The sequence below is a fragment of the Artibeus jamaicensis genome, unplaced genomic scaffold (genome assembly GCF_021234435.1).
Source record: "Artibeus jamaicensis isolate MK-2021 breed Jamaican fruit bat unplaced genomic scaffold, CSHL_Jam_final scaffold_847, whole genome shotgun sequence".
Classification (NCBI taxonomy): domain Eukaryota; kingdom Metazoa; phylum Chordata; class Mammalia; order Chiroptera; family Phyllostomidae; genus Artibeus; species Artibeus jamaicensis.
Genome location: NW_026522057.1, coordinates 27,490,699 through 27,512,416, shown reverse-complemented (window position 1 = coordinate 27,512,416; position 21,718 = coordinate 27,490,699). Strand labels below are relative to the sequence as shown.

Genomic DNA, 21,718 nt, shown 5'->3' with positions numbered 1-21,718 from the left:
TCATGAACATCTCGTCACGTTGCACAAATTTCCAGGGCTGCAGGAAGATCGCCGAGGAAGGCGGAGACAGCCCTGCATCAGCTTTCTGTGGACTGACCGCGTCAGAGGCAAAATTATCGGTATTTTCACGGAAAGCTGTAGAGTGAACTTGGGGATCCGTCTGATGTGGTGGGGAAAGGGGCCCCGCCTGGAGGAGTCCTCAGACCCGAGGGCTCAAAAGTAGTCCCCAAACACGGAAGAGACATGTCCTGTTTCTCTGACCCCACAGAAGCAAAGTGTGTGTTTCCAAAGACGGGAGGAGGTGGCGCTGGCCAGTGTGGCCCAAAGACACAAGGAGGTGTGCAAATGGGGAGGTAAGGGAATCCCGCACTGACAGGCAACCACCGTTAACATTCTGATTTAAAATACCAGAGATTTTCCTAAGCCTGGACACAGATAAGTAGATGTGTAACAGCTTTGCTGAGATGTAATTTACATGCCATTGAAGTCACCCACTCAAAGTACACAAATCAGTGGTTTTCAGTGTATTTGCAGAGTTGTGCAACCGCGATCACAATCAGTTTTGGAGCATTTTATCAACTCGAAGAAACCAGAGCGCCCACCAGCTCTCACCCGCATACCCCCACCTGTTCCAGCCCTGGGCGACCGTTAGGCCACTTCCCGCCTCGGTGCGTTTGCCGTTCTGGACAGCCTGTATGTGGTCCTTCCTATCTTTTTGCTGCTTCACTAAGCACGATGTTTTCCGAATTCATCCGTGTTGTCGCATGTGTCGGCACCTCATTCCGTTTATGCTAAATATTCCATTGTGTGGTAGACCTTCCTTATCCACGCATCCGCTGGTAGCACACCGTGGTTCTGGGCGGTCATGCGTGTTTCGGTACCTGTTTGCCCAAGGAGACGGCGTCTCCAGCGCACACGTCTTGGGTGGGCTCCAAGCACAGAGCTTTGAGGTTTGGGGGCTTCAGAGCCCCTCCCAACCCTGTTCGTGAGCAGCGTCGGTGACGAAGACTCAGACGATGACAGATCTCTGAGTGTTTGCCCGAGCAAACCGGGCCCAGGCACTCTGCCCATGTTTGCTGTCGCTTCTCGAAAAGGCTGCTTGGCATTTGTTCGGCATTACCTCATTCTCTCTCTTTAATGGCCTGAACTGATGAAATATCGAGAAAGAAGGAATTACGTTTGGGGCCTGGGGTTTGTGAGACGTTTGGTTGTGGTGACCTTACACAGGAGGCTTAGCCACCCAGCCCTGCCCTTGTTTGGACAGTGACTGGGCCACTCGCCTTGTTTTTGAAGCAGCTAGAAATAGAACCCATCGCCCTTTGCTGTGATATCGAGAACATGCTTCCTGGGTTGGGAAAGAGAAAACTAAGAGGCGGCAAACGATTACCAGGGTGTTTCGATGAGGGTGAAGCTTTGGAACATCTGCTGGAATGAACATATATTCCAAAAGCAGCGTCACAATTTTTGAAATCCTTTTGGTGAGAGATGGGAAAGCACAGCTTCCCAGAGTCGCCCTTCCATTCCTCCGGCGCTGGCTCCAGCAGAGCGCCAGCCTCTGACGTGGGTGGGGGAGCATCCAGGGAGGGACCCGAGCAGGCCCTGGGGTCCTGCTCTGGTCCTGTTAGTCCCTTGTACTGTACTCCAAATAGGTGAGGTGAGCGCGAGCACTTCTTTTGGTACAACTGAATTACTACTCAGAAACCAGGAAAAACCAATCAGTCACTTTGGTGTCTGTTGCACTTTCACTGCTGCGCGTCCAGCCAGGCACCAAGTGGGCCGCTCCAGGTTCAAATCAGGATCTGCGCTTGCTTCCAAGGACGCGGGCAAAGCCTGAAGTTAAAACAAACACTCAGGAGGGAAAGTGGAGAGGAGAAAGCAGTGACTGGTTGGAGCGTTATAGGAGAATTGGGCAGGTCCCAGGTGTGGCTGTAGGGAGGTACGAAGACTGGGGACCAGGATCCCTGGCCAGAGGACACGGTACCAGCCCCCAGGTAAGGTCAGGAGCAGGAGAGGGAGGGGAACAGTCAAAGGAAGAAGGAGAAGACAGGACAGCAACTTGCAGAGGGAAGAGCTGGAGCCTCAGGAGGCCAGTGGGTGGCCCTGGGCAGGGAGGAAGGGGAAGGTTAACTTGGGCCGTGAATTACACTTCACCGGGCAGCACCCAAGAGGTGGGCTGTGCTGAGCATCTTCACGCAGGACTGGCCCAAGTCACCAAACTGGATGGAGAGAGGGGTTCAAAGTCACTGTCCTAGAGACGAAAGTTGAAGCCAGGTGAATGGCTGAGTGCACTCTGGGGTAGAAGTGCTGGAAGGACCCAGACTTCCCCTCCCTCCTCCCCTCCCCCCTCCCTCCCTCGCCTCCTTTTCTCCTTTCTCAGTGAGATCAAGGCCACATCGGTAGGAGACTGGAGAGCTGAGATCCAGCAAAGAGTCTGGGCAGGTGAGGGCAGGGCCTCCGGGAGGGACAGTGAGCAGCACCTTCCTGTGGAACTGGAGGCAAGAAGCAATGACAGAGGGGCGGCCACTTGCTGGTCACTGGAGGGCCACACTGGGCGTCCACTCTAGGAGGCAGTTTCCCTGTCCCATTCGGGGTATTCTGAGAGAATGGAGGGGTATGGGGGGCTGAATAAAAGGCCTCTTACGTAGTAGGAGCTGGGTGGGGGGTTGCTAGGGAGCAAAGTGAGGGTGAGTATGACCTCGGGGCATGGCCAGGCCCGTGTCTCCCAGGAACTTCCTGTGGTCTGGGAGCTGGGGTTGGGCCAGGGGTGGGCAGCGAGGTGGTGGGGCCAGGGCCCCAGGGCAGAGGGTCTGGGTGCCCAGGACGCCCTCCCACCCGCTGAGTCAGGGTCCCTGTTGATTCAGGGGGAGTCTGAGCCCTGGGTAAACTGGGAGTGGTTGTGACTGACCTGGGAGGTGGCAGGAGGCGGGGCCAAGGCCAGGACCTTTGGAAGGTCCAGTGCAGGGAGGAGGGAGAGCAGCAGTTGATGAGAAGCAGCCCGTGAGCCAGAGGCTGCGGGGCTCCCAGGCGACCCAGTCATCCCAGGACAGCCCTGGAGGCAGCAGCGGGGGCCGGGAGGGAAGGCCACACCGGCTCAGAGGAGGCCGTTGGCCACTCCAGTGGTTCTGGTTCCCCGATTTCAAGGGATGCAGGGCTGCCCGGGAGAGGACGCGGTGTGACACCAGTTAGCATTTGAATCACGGGGAATGCAAATCGGGTCTCAAATGTAATTTTTCCTCTCTGGCTTGTGAACTAGCACAAGCCAGCTGCCCTGCCTGTCCATCACCAGCCCTAACCGGGCACCTACCCCAGGCCCGACACCGGGTGATCATGATTGTCACTGGGAACCCAGAGATGGAATAATCACGTGGACTTCTGAGCATGACAGTCTTAGCTAATGGGACTTGTAGTGGGGGTGGGATTAAGGAAAAGCTGGGGTCACTTCCTGGGTGTTTGTCTGTTTTGGCTCCGCCCTGGTGGAGGCATGGGGAAGTGCAGATCATTTCATTCCAACCCCCTTGCAGACTTTGAGAGGTCTGAGCTTCTAAAAGGAGAAAGGGAGGGAGGTACAAAGCTTTTTTTATAGGCTGTGGAGGGAGATTAATTGGATTGTCCCTTTGGGGAGGGAGGGACAATTTGGCAGAAAGCTTCTCTGTTCCCCTGGAAGTGCAGGGCTTTGGGGAGTGACTGGGGGTGCAGAGAGGGCCCTGGTTGGGAAGGAGGGGGTTGCACTTGACAGTGAGAGGGGCGTGTGTGTCTCTCTGGAGTTGAGTCCTTGGAGAGCCCACGAGAGCTGGGACCCCCACGGCCTGCAGCGATGGGGAGCGGGACACCTGGGCTGCCTCAGACCAAGGATGGGGCCCCTTCTCTTTGTTCGGGCTTCTAGACAAGGAGCAAAAGTGTCCTGACGTGGCTGAAGTCGCCCCACCTTGCCCCACGGGTGGTCAGAGCACGCAGTGCTGTGGCCCAAACTCACTCCCGCCCTGAAGCAGCCGGAGGAGCCACACGCGTGTCCTGAGTTGTAATGGATTTGCACTTGAGAGGGGTCTAATCATTCTCTCTGACATTGGCCACATTTATGCACCTCTATATTTCTATTTTGAAGAATTGCAAACATGCAGAAATAGACTCTTGCCAACTCAGGGATAATCTTGTACAACTACGCGGCTCTTTCCTTTGTTATCACTTGTATGTAAATATTTTGATGAAGGCGGGCATTACGTTAAAAGCACACAAATCGTAAGGCAGCTGGGTGGACGTGCGCGTTCTCTTGTTCTCGACGCTGAAACAAAAACCTGTTTCACATACTTTTCCGCAAGAGCCACTGGAGCACTGAGCTGTCACCTCCATGTCGAAGGAGCTGTGCGCGTTCCTCCCCTGTCAACGGTGTGTGTCACGGAGGGCAGGGACGGGACCCAGGGGCCGTGCCCCTGTGCCTGACGCCAGAGAGGCTCTGTACACAGGAGGTCCCTGGGTGCCACGGCCTCTTGGGCACCCTCCCTGTGGGCAGTGATTACAGGCTGGACGGCACGTAGTGAGGGAGGGAGGTCATGGCTCTGCAGCCCTGTGACTGTCACCTTTGCACACACGGGTGGCTTTTCCCTCGTTCTCACGGTGGTCTGACAGCACACGAGGTCTGAGACGGATGGAGGGGGACGCTGCTCCAGGCCTTTCTAAAGAAGGCAGAGAGGCACCGAGAACTCGCGTGGGGTTTCAGGTTTGACCCCAAGGGCTGTGCCTTCGGCCCCATCCATGCGGGGCTGCGGGCAGAGGGCGTGGCCGGCTGCTGTGAGGGGACTGTAGCTCCCCGACCCAATTCCATCATCGCTATTCACATTTGGGGTCCTCTCTTTCACACCTGTTTTGATTTTTTTTTAAGATTTTAGTTTTAGACAGAGGGGAGGAAGAGAGGGAGAGAAACATCAGTGTGTGGTTGCCTCTCGTGTGCCCCCCGCACCAGGGACCTGGCCCACAACCCAGGCACATGCCCTGACCAGGAATGGAACTGGCAACCCTTTGCTTCACAGGCCCACACTCAGTCCACTGAGCCACGCCAGCCAGGGCTCAAGGCTGTGTTTTTGACATTTGTCTCCTGGCAGCGCAGGGGCCAGCGAGGAGGAGTTGCAGGGTGGTGGATTTGGCTGAGCACAAGGGGAGAATTTTCTTAGTCAGAGCATCCAAACATGGAACCGCCTGACTCAGAAGACGGCATGTCCCTGGCCTGGAGGCTGTCCCGGTGAGGTCCCTTCGGGGGAGCGTTGCCCCGCGCCGTGACAGATGAGGACAGAAAGCAGTGGCAGCTGCCCACTTGGGAGCGCCGACCGCGTGCCCGGCACAGCTCTGAGCACTTGTCTGGGGCTCGCACAGCCCCCCAGGAGGGGCACTGCGACGGCCTGTGGATCCTTCACTTTACAGCTGGGGAAACTCAGGCAAGCAGCGGCCCCTGCGAATCATCCGAGCTGACAGGGCTGGTGAGGGAAAGCCAGGCAGTGTGGCTGCCCTGTTTGCAGCCACTGTGTCCTGCGACGTGGCTCCGATCACCAGGGGCCCCGGGGTTCCACACCCCACCCAGGAGCAGCTGTTGCGGCTAACAGGAGCCGTATGAGGCCGTTGACCCAGCATGACGTGTGCTGTTAGAAGTCAGTGGGGCTGCCAGATCCCAGACTCCAGCCACCATCCATTACCGAGGCAGCGGGCTGGGTACACTCAGGACAGTGGACAAGGGACGCTTGGGCACCGGGGCCTGCGGCGCCAGTGTGGCCATGCGGTGCGCTCTGCCTGCCTGCTGCCCCGGGTCTGCGACGCGGCCTCCTGCCCTGCTCCTTTGAACTCAGGTGCAGTTTCAGGAATCCACCCCAGACCCTTTCCTGAGGCTGTGTCCTCGCCCGGGTCACCTGCCCCGGACACCGCGTCCTTGTCATCACAGCTAAGGGGGTGGTGACAAGAAGGCGAGCCTTGGAACCTGGGCCTGGAGCCTGGGTCTCTTGCCCCCAGGACCAGTGGCTCACGCTTCTCACGCGTGTTGTTCACGCAGTGGGTCGAAGACTCTGGTGCGGGCCCCAGCGTACCCACGCTGCACGAGGCTGACGTCCGCCTCTCCCCTCACTGACCGAGCCCCGCCCAGGGTGCAGCTCTGCGGCTGCTGGCCTGGAAGGCGCCCTGCACATTGGCACCCTGTCCTTGGAACGATGCTCTCCTGCAGGAGTCGGCTGCTGCCCTAGGATACGGCTGGGTGGCACTCGGTGGCTCCCTTGGACGTGCTCTGAGTCAGAACACTCGATATCGGGACCTGCTGTTTGTAACATGAGAAATGACTAGAATATCCCTAAGATGCCTTCTAGCTGTGAAAGGTGGTGATTGACGCCCAAGGAAGGAGGGAAATGTGTGTGGAATAAAGTAAAGACTTTTCTGTCTCACCAAGGTGATTCCCTCTCCGGGGGTCTAATAGTTGCCCCTCCTCAGGAAAGTAGCAACTTGGATAAAATTTGGCATACCTCAACTCTTCAGGGCAGAAGGTCATGTGCAATTTCCTTTGCCTTCCTTTGGCTGCCTACATGTAAAAAAAAAAACAAAACAACTTTTCTGTCCCAGGCTAAGGGACAGAACGGAGGAGCCTGGCCTCTCAACTCAGCACCACGCCTTGCAAGTTCAAGCTCCTGCTTGAGGTGCGTTCTGGTTTCCTTGGGCTCTTACCTCACGGAGTCCCCCCCATGAGACACGAACAAGCACCACGACCACGGAGTCCCATCAGGTGAAGTGGCCTGGAGCCTGCACCTCGTCACCAAGCAGGCAGCCGGGGGCCGGGCCATCTTAAGTACTGATGTGAATTGGCTCCGTGCAAAGTGCTCCTCCAGCATTACCTGGCCATGGTTGGGTGTTCTGTGCAGCGATTCCATGACAGGGGTTGAAATGCTCCTTCTGACTTCACGCTTGGGCAAACTGGTGTCCCGCATGGGTCAGTCACTCTTCCCGAACGTGTCGGTGGAGGTGGGTGTCTCGGTCCCGGATGGGCTGCCCCTTCCCAGCCTGGCAAGCTTTGGGGTCTCACCAGTCGCAGCTTTGACGAGAGGAGAGTGGCTTCTCGCTCTCCATCAAACATTGGTCCCAGATGGCTGCACCTGCTGAAAACGAGAGCTTTCTGAGGGTGGAAACGGGAGATTCTGTCTTTTCTCTTCCCTTCAAGTCCCCTTGGACTTGCAGCCGAAGCCTCTCAGAGCAGGAAATGCCTTCAGTGGTCACGTCACGGTCTTGGGCAACAGTTTGGACCAGAAGTTGTAACAGTTTGTGTGCTTTTCACCACGTTAAGCATCCGTCGTTATGACACAGTCCTCGCAGGCTTTTGTTCATTTTCCCGATGCTTGTCTGTCCCTGTGTTCTCTCCCCACAGCTGTCTGGCCCTCTTCCTGGGCAGCCTCCGTCTGAAATGCCAGCATTTCTGACGTTCCAGCTGGTCTCTGTCCCCAAACATGGTTCTGCTCCCTGGTACCCAGAGAGTTGTTTTTAGAATACCAGGCTCCGGCACGTGACAAAGCAAAGGACTGTAACACCTCTGTAACACAGGGGAACTCGTGCCCTGGCCGGGGGGCTCAGCTGCTCAGGGAATCGTCCTGTGCACCGAGAGGTTGCGGGTTCGATTCCTGGTCAGGGCACCTGCGGGAGGCAACGAGTCAATGTTTCTCTCTTGCACTGATGTCTCTCTCCGTCTGTCTGTCTCCAAAATCAACAATAAAATATCCCCAGGTGAGAATTTTTAAACACAGGGTAACTCAGCAAACTGGAGGGACACCCGATGGACACACAGGCAGCCTCTGTGTCGTCCACAGCCCTTGCCAAGAGCACAGCTAAAAGCAGCCTTACGTGTAGCAAAGACAGGTCCCTGTGTGGGAGTCTCACAGGCAAGCCTGGCAGGTCCCCACGTGTCCACGAACTTTCCGTCCTGAGTTTCCAAACCCAGTGAAACACTGCACATGGGGGAAACACTGATTTCTCAGACTCTGTGTTCCACTTTCGAGAAAAGCGAAAGCAATGCCAGGGGCTTTTGAATATGAGTCTTCCTGTGGGTGGGAATCGTCCGTCAGAGATTTGGGATGAGAAGAAGGTCTTGGTCCTCAGCCGTGTGTCACTGTCCCCACCCCGGTTTGGACAGGCCCAGGGGCTTGTTGCAAGCCCAGCAGGGACCTTCCTGGGGCGGCTGGGCTGCGGTGTTCTGAGGAAGCCCTTGCCAGGAGTTTTGTGACACCCAGCACTTGGAGCAGGGTGGGCATTTCCTCTTTGGCGCAACTTTGGACGGACAGAGGTTGTGATCTGGAACGGGAGGCTTCAGCCTATTGAAATTTCCGAGAGAGCGTGAAAACTGTCACGCAGAGGGTCTTGGCGATTTTACGTAGTCCTGATTTACTCACCGCCTCTCTTCCTCTGCCCTGGCCAAGAGCTGAGGGCATGTTTAGTGGCCTCTCCCTTTGCTGCCTGGGATCTGAGGTGCCACGAAATTCCTCAGACCATGGGCCTGGGCCACAGAACCTGGGGGCGCCTCAAACACAGGCCCCTTCCCTTGGCTCCCCAGCACAGAGAATTACAGAACGTTTTTGTTGTCCCGAAATGGGAGGATCCCGTGTTAACTACTGTGCTGAGCTTTCAGAAGCAGAGAACAGGCCTTTGCATACTCTCGTGGGAATCATTTTTAGAGAGAAAAGACCTTGAAAGGCGTGGTGCCTGATCTCTTCTCACGGTGGGGCGGCCAGGCTTGGAGGGGCGATGCTGATGCTGGCCGAGGGCTCTGGTGGCCAAGCCCCAGGGCTGTGGGGACCCAGGGGGGCTCACGCCACCACTCCACGCGGCCTCTGGATGGGGGGTGGGGACACCCCTTGTCCTGCTTGGTCACACACAAAACTCTAAACTACTGGTGCCTGAAGGCCTGAGCCTGGCCAGGCTCTCTCATGACACCCTGCGGGGCAGTGAGGGTCCTGGGCGTCTGCACTGTCGCCTGCCCAGAAACCAGGGCCTGGCAGGAGGTAGGCGGCCAGTCTCCACCTCTTCAGTGTCCCCAGGGTGACCAAGACTCAGGCCAGGCGGGGATGCAACTTGCGTGTCGACCTTCCTCACCCGCAGCCTTTGGTCACGCCTTTCACGACCCTAATCTTTCACCAACTGGAAGGTTCGGAGTGGACCCTACCTTGGCTGGTGTCTGGAAGAATTCTCAGGCCCTGGCCCAGTGGCTCAGTTGGTTGGAGCGTCATCCTGTACACCAAAAAGTTGCAGGTTCGATCCCTGGTCACAGCACATACCTAGACTGCAGGTTCGATCCCTGGTCGGGTCATCTGGGAGGCAACCGATCGAGGTTCCTCTCTCTCCCTTCCTCTCTCTCTAAAATCCATAAATGTGACCTCAGGTGAAGATTTAAGAAAAGAATTCTCATGTTAGAAGGCGAGTCCTGCAGTTTCTCAAAGCCGAGTTCGCCCACAGAGGAGCATCTCCTTCAAGATGCAGGAAACTCTCCCGCATTCGTCTGAGCCGGTCACTGGGGAACCACCGAAGGCAACATCTTCTGACCTTCCTTTCTGTGCCTTCGGAGCCTCCCCTGGACTCGGGGACCGCTCTCTGCTGGGCTCTGTCGGCGTTTGACACCCAGTGCTGGTGGCGCCGTGGGATTTAACCCCCGGAAACCCCACAAAGGCCTGTGACGGCGAGGCCCTGCCCGAAAGCACCACATGGTAAGGACAGTGCCCCAGGGCAGGCACGGGATGCGCCGGGCACGGTTCCAGGCACTTCACAAACACAGGGAGCGATTTGGCCCTGGCCCCAACCCGAGGGACGGGCGCTGGGGTCACCCCTGGTCTTCGGGGTGCAGGGTGAAGCCCAGGGAGGTTAACACGCGAACTCACAGCCGGCTGCCTGCGGCCTCCACCCCACCGCCTCCCATGCAGGCCCGGGCGGGGGGCACAGGGAGAGCTGCCTCTTCACCAGTTTGCCAAACAGCACTGAGTCACGAGTGCAGACAGTTTCAGTGAGAACGCGCTCAGGAGATGCCGAGATACGCGGCCCACGGGGCGGGGAGCCCCGGCGCCCACCCGCCCCGCCTCCCCCAGACTCCTCTTCACAAGCCCATCCGTCCATCTGTGTTCAGGGAGAAGCTTGGGTGGGGGTGGGGTCCTGAGCAGGTGTGGCACTCCCTTGCCCCCGGTGGATGTGAGGTTCTTCTTAGCGACCCTGGGGGAATCTGAGTTTTCTCTCTACCAAGTGAGTGAATGCGCGTTTGGAAATAAAGGCTGGGGAGTGTCCACAGGTCAGGGTTGCTTTGGGCTATTGGTCTTGGAAAAGTAAGTGCTGCCAGGCTGGCAGGAGGGGGCCCTCTGCAAGGGTGGGTGCACGGGGGCTGCGGGAGGCGGGAGGCCCAGGGCTGGGGCCCTGCAGGCTGGCCACGGCTCATTAGCCCCGTGGCCGGGCGCCCGGAGGTGGGTGGGGAGAGACAGGTGCTGCCCTCTGGAACACCAGGCAACCGCTGTAGACCACGTGCTTCGTCTTCGGACACGCTTGCCAAATTCTTGCCCTTGACATAATTTTCCAGGTCTTTCTACTAGAAAAGAGGCTTAAACTGGAGAATGAAGGAGGGGGAAGATATGAAGGCCAGGAAGGAAGAGCCAAGGTGGACTAAAGCCCCCAGGATTCTGAAACGTGGAGAGGAATTTCATCCCAGGAATGTGTTCCGAGCACAGGGACCCCTCACCGCCACCTTCTGCAGAGCGGAATCCCCAAGCCACAGCCACATTCGGGGGCGGGGCGGGCACCTCTGGACAGCCAAGAGTGCACGTGAAGGCCCCCTTATTCCGGCCTTAGGGAAACCGTGGTGTGGTCACTCCATGGGTGTCCACACCCAGCGCTGCGGCAGCCCCCAGACGCAGGGGGGTGCGCTTTCCACCCTCCCCCCCACCCCTGTCCGCACCGCCTGGGCCGCCCAGAGAACACTGAGTCATCGCCGGCTTGTCAGCCAAGACGTTTCTGGGAATGTGCAGAACACTCCAGCGACATGACATTCCTCAGCGTGTAGTCGGAAGGCCACTCCCCACTTCCTCTCTAGTCACGTTGCATCATCTGTCCAAACAGGACCCAACAGATTTATTTGAAACTTACATGCCTTTAGGGGAGAGAGGGCGGCGCCAGGGCCCCACCCCTCTCCGTGGAGGGCGCCCAGTTAGCCTGCCCAGAGGGGCGCCGGGCAGGCAGCGGGCAGTGCCCTCTTGCCTTTCAGGGGACAAGAGAGACACACGTCATGCCCTTCCTACGCTCCTCTCCTCGCCCTGGAAAAGCCGCACTGCGACGGGCAGGACCCAGCCCCATCACAGGCGTCTGCGGGCCTGTGGGCTCAGTGAGGCCTTGAGAGTTTCTGTCCTGGTCTCAGCAGCAGTCACGGGAAAGGGGACAATCTCGGCCAGCCTTTGGCCCGGGGGCAGGCTTTTGTGCGTCTAAACCCCGGCAGGACATTATTTATGAACAGTGCAGTTCACAAATGAACACTGAGGGTATGCGGAGGGGAGCTGGGGGCTGGGGCAGGTGGGTGCAGAGGCGAACAAAGTGAGCATCTGCTGTCCAGAAGGGTCGGCGTCCCAGGGGGCCTGGGCCCTCCCTGTCCTGCAGTGCCGGGCGCTCCAAGTAGGGGCTCTGAGCTGGGCTGGGAGACGGCTGGGACACTAGACACAGGGTCTGCGGGTGGTGGGGCCTCACAGAGAGGGGGTGGGGAAGAACAGAACAGGCAGACGGGGCGGTTGCCGTGGCGCCGGGAGAGGCAGGAGGAAGCCGGTGGGTGGGGCGCAGGCGGTTGTGAGCCATCGAGAGTCAAGCGGAGTGGCAAGCTCCAGACCTGCCGTGGCCACACGTCGAAATTTGGCCTGAGAGCAGCTGATGCAGTCAGGACCAGTGTGGCTGTGCTGGGGGACTGGAGCTGGGCTGGGAGCACGGCAAAGGCCGGAGTGTGCGGGATGGACAGCAATGGTCACTGTGCTAGGCATGGCGCGGAGCACCTGGGCGAGCCATCTCACTTCACACTAGACCCAGAGCCCTGAGTAGCTGGTCTACTATCACCCCATCTTACAGATGGAGAAACTGAGGCTCAGAGAGGCCTGGGAAGAAAGGGCCCATGGCTGTGCAGGGTGTAGCAGCAGGCCTTGTATTTCAGCCACACTCTATACGGTGGAAAACAGAATGACTGAAAGCCAGTTAATGGTGGGAAGAGGAGGGAGGCTTTCTAGTTGTCTGGGTGCCTCGGAGGACAGATGACAGTGACTGAGGTGGGGACAGGCAGGTGGGGAGCAGGGTCCTGTAAGCAGGGTGGTTGGGACCAATGGAAACTCGGCACCAGCACAATACCGTGCGTGGCGGTGACGGTCTGAGGCTGGAGCTGCAGGCCGAGGTTGACAGGGAGGCTGTGGGTGCCACTGAGCTCGGGGTGGGGGGTAGACACAGACAGAGCCTGAGGAGTCCAGCCGGGCACGGGGCTGATGCTTGTCACTGGTCCTCATGACAGTGTGACAGCCTGTGACACTCGCTATTGCCATCATCAGTTTCTAAGTGAGGACACAGGAGCCTGCAGATGTTAAGGAACTTGTCCAAAGCCACACAGCTTGGGGGTCACAGCGAAGTCTGACTGGGGCACCCACCTGGGCAGGTATGGGGAGCGTTCACCCCAGAGGCGGCCCAGGGGACCCGAGAGCTCGTCACGCTCCCTGCATTTGTGGCTTCTCCGCGTCCATCAGGCTTTAACATGTACTGGTTCTGTAACAGGACAGAGCATTTCTAACGGAGCAAAGGAATGGAAATGTCATTCGGTAGACTTCCGGAAGACAGTTTGCCGACCTCCATCCGAAGCTGGAAACCGGGCATGTTCTTTGACACAGCAATCCTGTCTCTAGACGAACAAGCGGGCGGGGGCGCGTGAAGGTATCTAAGGCAGACTCTGCGAACACCGTCAATGTCCAGTGATGAAAGACCGAGACGCCTTACGGCTCCGCCACGTAGTCGGGGTCAGTGCCAGGCAGCATGCAGAGGGACCATACAGTTGACGTGGGTGTGTAAGGGTTGTTCACAACATACTGACACACCAGGAAAATACACGATAAAACCTTATCTACCAATTGGCCCTGGCTGGTGTGGCTCAGTGGATTGAGTGCTGGCCTGCAAACCCAAGGGTCACTGGTTCGATTCCCAGTCAGGGCACGTGCCTGGGCTGCAGGCCAGGTCCTCAGTTGGGGGCGTGCAGGGGGCAACCAATCAATGTTTCTCTCCCTCTCTCCCCCCCTTCCCCTCTCTCTAAAAATAAGTAAAATCTTTTTTTTTTTTTTAAAGTTTCAGTCTTAACTATAAAATAAAAAAAAAAACCCACAACCCATTATCTACCAGTTTGGTCTCATATTGGTCAAAAAACTGCATTTATATAATGCATTCATGAAATAATCCAGCTTTTTGGAGAAGTACAAATACAAATACTTGTCTAATTTTGATTGTGATAGATGTTGGTGGGAAGAGGCCGCACTGAGCGTGATGGGGAGGCCACTGACCAGAGCTGGAAGCATGCATGCTAAAATGCTTTGTGACTTTAATCTGTCTTTTTAATTAATTTTTAAAAACTTATTGACTTTAGAGAGGGAGAGGCGGTGGGGGAGGGAGAGAGAGCAATTGATCTGTCACTTCACTTCCGTGCGCACTCATTGGTCGCTTCCTGCACGTGCCCTGAACAGGAGGCTGGACTCGTGTCGGGATGATGCTGTGACCAACTGGGCTACCCGCTAGTTTTTCTTTTTAATTATCTGGATTTTCTAGGATTTTTTTTTTTTTGGTACAGTAAAAATGCACTGCTTGGGAAGAAATATTTACTTTTAAATACTCGTTAAAATGGAAAGACACAGATGCAGAAATAAGGAAAGTGAGGAAGGCGAGAGTTCAGGACTCACGTGGAGAGAGGTCCCCCCTGAACGTCCTGAACGCTCTCACGGCTGTCCCACTCTCCCCCCTTCTTCCCCTCCGCCCTGCACCACCCACCAGCATTCCCCGCCCCTCCGTTCGTGTCCGTGGGTCACCCATGTAACTTCTTTGGCTTCTCCATTTCCCAGACTAGTCTGAACCTCCTCCCTGCCTGTTTTGACTTGGATGTTCCCTGTTTCCTTACGTGGGATTCAAGAATCCTATCCAGGAATGTCAGAGCCACAGCTACTTATAAAATGTGATACTGATTTTACTTGCTCTTTTCTGGGCTAGAGGAGAGATTTCAGGAGAAGTCGGATCGTCAATGTCAACCATTGCCTTCAAATAAAACTGTCTCTATGTGAAACTACACATTTTCAACGACATACCTTTTCCTCAAACCAGGGATAGTCTGGGAAATGCTGTTTAAAAAAAATGCCTCTTTCAAACCCTCTGGGCTCTCCAAGCCTATGACCTGCTTCCTCATCCTCCCGGATGACCTGGGGATCGTTACAGAATGCCTCTGGCCTCCACTGCAAACAAACCAACCCACCCATACTCCTCCCCATCCTGCCTTCCTGTCTATCTGCTCCGCACAGATTCCTGGAAGGAACCCTGACCCTCCTGCCCCAGAGCCTTTGCTCATGCTACTGGCCCATGCACATGCTCTCTGCTCTGCCCCCTTGCTCCCTCCGATCAGCTCCGCAAAGCCAGCCTCAACTGCTCTTGGGGGGGTGTGGTCAGAGCCCCCCTCCTATACCTCTCTCACAGGCATCAATTTAGATTTATTTGGGCCTTTATTTGTTCTTTCCCAGTGGGACTGAGCCTGATGAAGGTGGGGACAATGTCCACAATGAGCTTCAGGGACACCTAATACCCAGACGTGATTAAGGCCAATAGGAGGAGCCAGCCAGGCGTAGAATCTTCGAAGTTGAAGATGAGCTGCAGCCTTGGAGCACCCGGGCTGTGATTCCTGAAGATGAGCCACAGCCATGGTCCCCAGGTTGTGATTCCTTTACGCCTGGGGAAGGAATCAGTGGGTGCTCATTCCACAGGAGACGAGGAGGTGGGAGCTATCAGAAGCATTTTCAGCAGCACCGTGAGCTACCTGTGAAACGCAGACCGGCCGCTTCTCCGTCTCTGCTGCCGTCACCCTGGTCCAAGCCACTGTCAAAGTGGAGATCCATTCAAGTAGCTTCTCATCGTGTGCCCCGCTTCTACTCTGGCCTCCGAAGTCCACCTTCAACACAGCAGCCGGAATAACTGCACATGGAACCACATCGCCGCCCTGCTTGTGGCTGGCGTGGCTGTTGCAACAGGTGCTGACCCCGTTCTCATCTCTCTCCTCGCCCGCTCTGCTCTGGCCGCCTGGCCTCCCGGCTGCCCTTGGGAGCCTTGGAAGCCTGTTCTCTCTGCCAGGAAAGTGCTGCCCGGCTGTCCTATCGCCCATCTCTCATCCGGACCTCCACTCGGTTGTCACTAGACCTTCCCTGGCCTCAGACACAGTTCTCATCTGGTCCTAGTTTATCTTCTTCCTCCTTCCCCACTCCGCCAGAGCTGTTGTTCACTCTCTTGTGGATGCGTTTGCCTGTCTCTTCCTCTCAGGACGCTCACTCCTGAGAGCGGGGGCCTCCTGAGGGTGCGACCAGGTGCCTGGCAGGTGCGGAGGACCCAGGCGGGAAAGTGCTTAGCACAGACGCCGTGACCGGAAGAAGGAACCCTCTGGATTACCATCAGCAAAAATCACTGTGGCCGAGGTGGAGAAGCGGTACCGCATTTTAGGGTCACGAGGCTCCTGGGATTCATCTTATCCACCACAGTATCCCTGGGGGTGGGAGATGGCATCTGGACTCTGCCTGACCTCTTGCCGGGATCAAGAGCCAATTATTGCTCTTGACAATAGGGAGATGGGCAAAAGTAGCCAATGAGGTGGCCCAGTGGGGTGACACGTTGCCTGACTCTCCCAGTCTAATTGCATGATCCCGCTTGGATTCACCACTGAGCGTAACATTTATTAAGCACGTACACTGTGGGGAAGGCAGATGTGGAAACCTAAGTTGGTGCCCCGGGAAAGAGGACCTCACATGCTTTGGGGAGGCTGCTGGGGGTGACCCCTGTCCCAGCTATGTCAGCATCTGTCAAGTACAGTCAAGAAGATTAAAAGGACGATGGCAGAAAATGGCCACCGTAACGCCTGGTGTGTACTAAGTGCCCAATGACTGTGTTCTCACAGAACACACAGCAAGTATTTCTACCGGGGCAGGTGACTGGGCAGTGGGCCCAGGACCACCCTGCTAGAAATGACATTTCCCAGCCTCCCTTGCAGCTGGCAGGGCCGTGTGACCAAGTTCTGGCTGACAGGAGCTCCGGTCAGGTGCTCAGGTGTGCGACTTCTGGTAGAGCCAGAGGGCACTCACTGGGCACGATCCTGCTCTGGACGCACTGGCCGGGCAGGGACCTAGTTTCAACCCCAGTGAGAGGCGCAGGGCCCTGGATCGTGACAGAAATGAGGAGGGGTGAGCGAGGGCAGTGGGCCTGCTCACCAGCCCACCCACCTGGCTGCCACGGGGAAGGGGGAGAGAATGGCCTCTCTCAGGGGAGCTGTAGCATCTGGGGCTCTTTGTTACCGGGGAAGGCTTTGCCCACGGTGCTGAGGTCTGACTCGGACACTGGAGAATGCATAGGAATGTATCGATGGTCGGGTGGGTGCAGATCCCGGGAAGAGGGGCCCCAGTGTGTGCAACGGTCTGGAGGGAGGAAGGCCTTGGCCCATCCTAGCCCGGCCTCTGCATTGGAACCTCCTGTGTGTGGAGTACAGATTCCCAGGCCCCTCAGCCACTCCTACCCGGCACCTCCACTCAGGTTTTCTGAATCAGGAGCCACAGGGTCTGGGCCAAGGAATCCAAGTGTTTACCCAGAGCCTCAGGTCAGTCCTGTGACCGGGGATTCCAGGAACTGCTGAGCCTGCGGGCTGCAAACTGCCTGGGGAACACTGGACTGAGCCAGAAGTCCATCATGGTTTTAGCTCCTTTAAGGAGCTCGAACTTTAACACACAGGCCACTTGCTTCTTTTCTTTTGGGGGAGAGGTCCCACAGTCCTTTAGAAATTTGACGAGAAGTACCACCCTTTTCTCAGAAAATGCTCCCTCCTCTCCTAACATTCGAATATTTTTTCCAGGCACCCAGGAGTCTTCTCTTTGAAGCCAAGGAAGGCCTTTGGGGGCAGTGATTTCAGTGAAGACAGGGGCCTTGTCACATCGAAGCAGCGTGGGGACCAATGTCTCATCATTAAATCAGAGACAAGTGAACGGGAACATACCCACATTTGGTTCCATACGCATGCGTGGAAGCACCACTTACAGATCACTCACGTGCCAAAGTGGCACACTTTGGGGAGGCCTGCTCTGAACCCCAACACAGGCAAAGGGCTCTAGGTGGGAAGTCCAGCTGACAGGTGAGGGAGCTCAGGGGCCTGACCCAGGTGGACCTCGCAGGGTGGAGGAGGTGGAAGAGACAGCGTTCAGGGAGCAGGGGGGCGGGCACCAATAAGTGGGCGAGGGTCCGGGTGGGGCAGAATTCAGAGGTGAGGATTCAAAGGTCACTGCAGGGGCAGTGACCTCAGGTTTTTGACGTCTGGTTTACAATGATGCATGAAAGGACTGCAAGCGATTGGTGTGTTGATTCCTAGAAAACTGTGAGGGTGAAAAGGGAGGGGTTGGGAAGGAGACTGCAGATGGAGCGCCCATGTTTGCGGGGTGGGGGTGGGGGGATAGTGGCCGCCCCAGGGGAGTCGTGGCCGCCTCCATGGAAGGGCTGGGAAATGAGAGAGAAGGCAACTCCCTGGGGGGCCCACCTCTGAGTGGGGGCAGGAGAGGAGCCGAGAAGGGGGAGAGTCAGAGGAGAGAGAGGGGCAGAGCGAAAGATCAGGGACAGGAAGGTCAAGCAGACTGTTGCAGCTCAGGCACCTCCTCTGGGGAGCCTTCTGCCTTACTGTCGACCGTGCCACGAATGTCCTTGCCCTTGTCCTTAGTAAAAACATGGCCAAACGTTAGAGAGAAGCGTGCAGTCCAAGATGGACTTGCAGATGGTTCGGGAAACAAATACATGTGTATGTATACACATACACACATATATAAAGTGTATCTATGTGCACACACAAAATGTGTTTGTGTGTATATGTATATTACACACACATAAATACAAATACAGATACATAAATACATATATTTAAAATGATAAAGCAAACGTGGCAAAATGTTCACAACCCGTGACTCTGGGCCTTGAGGAGTTCCTCGTCATAGTCTTGCGGCACCTCCTTGAAGTGTGAGACGACATAAAAGTCCTGTTTAAAAAGGCTGCTTTGGAGGCTGGCGCAGGATGCAAGCCAGACAGTGGTGGGTGAGCCCGTGCAAACTACAAACTGAGCTCGAGGGGTTTGCGGGAAGGGAAGGGAGGGCGTGGGCTTGGAGGGGTGAGATTTTCTTAAGAAGGGGAGGAGTGGGTGCCGGAGACTATTTTAGGGCTGAAACAGCTCCTGGAGGGGAGGCGGAGGAGGCGGAGGGAGGGCTGCCAGACCGGAGTGAAAATGCAGGAGGGAGCCCAGGGATCAGCCTCGGGATGGAATAGGGTTGGGGCCCCTAGCCGGTTGACAACGGCCACACAGGGTGACCCCCGGAAGCGTGGCCCCTTTAAGGCGCGTGGTGAGTCAGGAGCGGTGGGGGCTCTGCGCTGGGGCTGGAGGTGCTGTGGCCACAGGAAGTGGGCTCCGCAGGGGCCGTCCTCGCCTCGGGAGCCTGATCGGTGATCACAGCGATCCGAGAGATTTTTCCGCATGCAGGATTTTTCGAGTGAGCGCTGGTGCCGTGGTGCCTTCCTCTCTTCGCCCTTGTGCCTGGAAGAAATCCACCCACGTGTTGGGAGCCCGGGCTTGTTTTCACTGCGCTCCTGAACTTGAGCTTCACCAAGGGCTGGTCCTAGCAGTGGCAGAGTGGGGCGAGTCTTGGCTCTCAGACCAGAAGCCCGGCACAGTGTTGGGGTGACTCCAGCAGCCTGTGGCCCAGGGGAGCCCCAGGACAGAGACCGGCCAAGTCCACAGCTGGGAAGCCAGAGGCACCCACCCAACCCACCACTCGAAGGCAAACAGCCGCATGGGCCACCCATCCTCCCCGCCAGACACTTTAACTTCCACAAACCCTCCCCCCACCCCAGGTGCAAAATCAGATCCTCCTCCTCCCCCTTAGGTGGCTCCCCTGTGAGGTCACAGCAACATCACACTTTGGAGGAAGGTGACTTAGCCTTTGATTCATCCTGCAACTCAGACACACACATCCTCTGACACTTGTCTCCTCTCCTCCCGGTTCACTTGCGGGGGACCTGGAGCCCCACTTCACAGTGACAGAGTTTCCTTCATGGCACCACATTGCCCCAAGTAAGGTGGGGTGGGTGGGGTGGGCGGGCGGAGCCGCTGCCTCCCCTGCACCCCGATATAGGGTGGCCCGTGCCCACCCCTAAGGAAGGAGCCACTTGCAAAAAGTGGAAGAGACAAGGGGTGTCAAATACAGGGGATTTCTGAGTGGGCGCATGCCGCCCCCTCACGCATGTTAATCACGGTGACTTACAGAAATTTCCCGGGGGTTGCCCAGGGAGGGTGTGTACTTCCAGGCCTGGAAGACGCTTTCTGGCAAAACTGTGCCTTTGGACTTGAGTGTTCGATGCCCTTACCTAGTGACTGGCTTGTTGGGGCCTGGCCGAGCCTTGCAGGGTGATCTTTGGTTTCCCCGCCTCCAGCTCAGCGCAGCGAGGAATCAACCCCACGCTGGTCTTTCACTTTCGCCCAGAGCGGCTGGATGGTCCATTATCTCTCATGAGTCAGGGCCATTTGAAGTCATTATATGTTTATTATGCATTTATTCTCAAACAGCGTGGATTTGACTGAAATCACCCCATCAGGCTCTAGTCCGTAAAACCCCATTTGCCCAGCAGTTGGTTTAAAAGAAAAGCCATCAGCATGTAATGCCTTTTTGCTCAATTTTGCTTTTACTGTTTTTAACAAATGAGTCCGTGGGTGGGAGCGGAGGCATTGCAGACAGACCTGCAGTCTGAGGCAGAAAACCTGCAGCTCCTGGTGGTTGGGGGGAGGGGTTGCTGCTCTCCAATGAGCAGCTGGGGGGCACCCTGCTGGATGGATGTGCTAAGGGCAGGAGAACCCTTAAAAGGGAGCGTTGAGGCAGAAAGACTTACTGCTGAAATTGGTCTCCTGGGCGGGGGCGGGGGAGGTGTTGCTCAGGGGAGCTCCCCTACGGTCAGCCTTATTCTGGACCCTTTTAATGTCCCCATGCTTGTGGGGCTTCACAGCCCCTACCCGGAGACTGAGCAGGCTGGCCCATCTCTAGCATCAGGTGTTGAATCTCCTCTTCTTAATCTGCACCCCAGCTGCCTACTGGAATCTCCCTGTCAGTGTGAGCACCTACCTGGTCATGCTCTGAGATCCTGACCATCCTAAAGAGAGCAGACAAACACTCCTTCTAGAGCTGGATTTGAACTTCGGGTTATTTAAAAGAGTGCTTTCTTTTTATTTCATTCCTCTGTGCTTTACTAAAGTTATTTATAGACTAGTTATGAAAACCACAGAGCTCCTAAGAGCAAAAAAGTGCTTCTAACATTACAGTAGGTATAACTCTCGAATTTATAGGGTCTTCTGTCATTGAGGCCTAATTAATTCCACTTTCTTACCATTGTACGTCAGGAGATGGGCATTTTATGCTTAAAATGTCATTTTGCAAAAGCAAAATGTAACTGAACTCTGTGCAGAAGGTGGTCGGGTGGGGATCAGCCATTCTGCCCAGAGCAACACTCCTCTGTTTTCTATATTGTGCGCAGTTCAAAACAGGCAAGTCAGTCGGCCTGGGCACCGGGGCCGAAATTCGCTGGCGAGATCCTGGGCCCTTGGGCCGCGTTCCGAGACTGACCAGCCGGCTGAGCTGACTGGTGGGGCAGAGGGGACGTGGGCCGAAGGTCCTGGAAGGTCAGGGAACTCTGTCCCCCCATCCATTCCTGGGTGTTCTTACACTGTGCTTTTTAGGAAAGCTAGAAATAAGATATTCTTCCTCTCAAATGAGGAAGAATGTGCTAATAAATAATGAACCACTAGTTTGAAGTCTGTAGTGATTTACGCACACGTTGTAAAAGGAGTTTTGCTGAGAAAGAAAGATCAAAGGGAAAACATTTAATTTATGTAAAACGTGTTTGTCAAGGTTTTAGAAGCCCTCATTTCTACATCCGTAATTCAGTGCTGATTTAAAGGATTCTTCGCTGTTCCCCCAATAAAGGAGCGGGTGTCTCCAGAGGGCAAGGTCCCGTTTTCCTCTACGTGGGGTTTCTGTACAGTTTTTGTGGGTACTGTAACTCAGTTTCTTTTAGAACATGGAAGGGGGATCAAAGTCACCCCAAAACACGCCACTTGGATGTAAGAACAGCTTTGGGCTGAAGGCCAGTGAGAAAACCCAGACACAAGGAAGGTGCCTGTAGCCCTTTGCCTGAAAGTTGGTCACGTGTCTCCCTTAGGAAGGTGTCCTGGCCGCATGCCTGAAAGAGGTCAGTCTTCATCGCAGGGGATGGAGCCACGGTGAGTCCCCATAAGCCAAACCGTATAAATGGCCCCGTCTTCTGTTGGTTTCTTCAATATATTCGCCTTCCTGCAACCGGCTGCCTGCAGAAGCCCAAACCTCATTTCCTTCATCTCGTCACTTCTCAAAACCTTATGGTCCTTTGT

General features: G+C 56.1%; 1 long non-coding RNA gene and 1 other non-coding gene across 4 annotated transcripts; one reads left to right on the top strand and one right to left on the bottom strand.

Moving 5' to 3' along the window:
* Positions 1–509: 509 nt before the first annotated feature.
* Positions 510–7,981, bottom strand: LOC119055933 (uncharacterized). Of its 3 annotated transcripts, XR_008390705.1 has the most exons (3): positions 6,691–7,981; positions 6,492–6,547; positions 2,914–4,855 (listed from the first exon to the last, which is right to left on the bottom strand). It is a non-coding gene; the product is annotated as an uncharacterized LOC119055933 (long non-coding RNA). The 3 variants fall into 3 exon arrangements; XR_005083785.2 differs by lacking the exons at positions 2,914–4,855; positions 6,492–6,547 and adding an exon at positions 510–1,830; XR_005083786.2 differs by lacking the exons at positions 2,914–4,855; positions 6,492–6,547 and adding an exon at positions 510–1,830 and having other exon boundaries at positions 6,858–7,981.
* On the top strand, positions 6,412–6,555 carry LOC119055958 (small nucleolar RNA SNORA67). The gene has a single exon (XR_005083794.2). It is a non-coding gene; the product is annotated as a small nucleolar RNA SNORA67 (small nucleolar RNA).
* Positions 7,982–21,718: the final 13,737 nt, after the last annotated feature.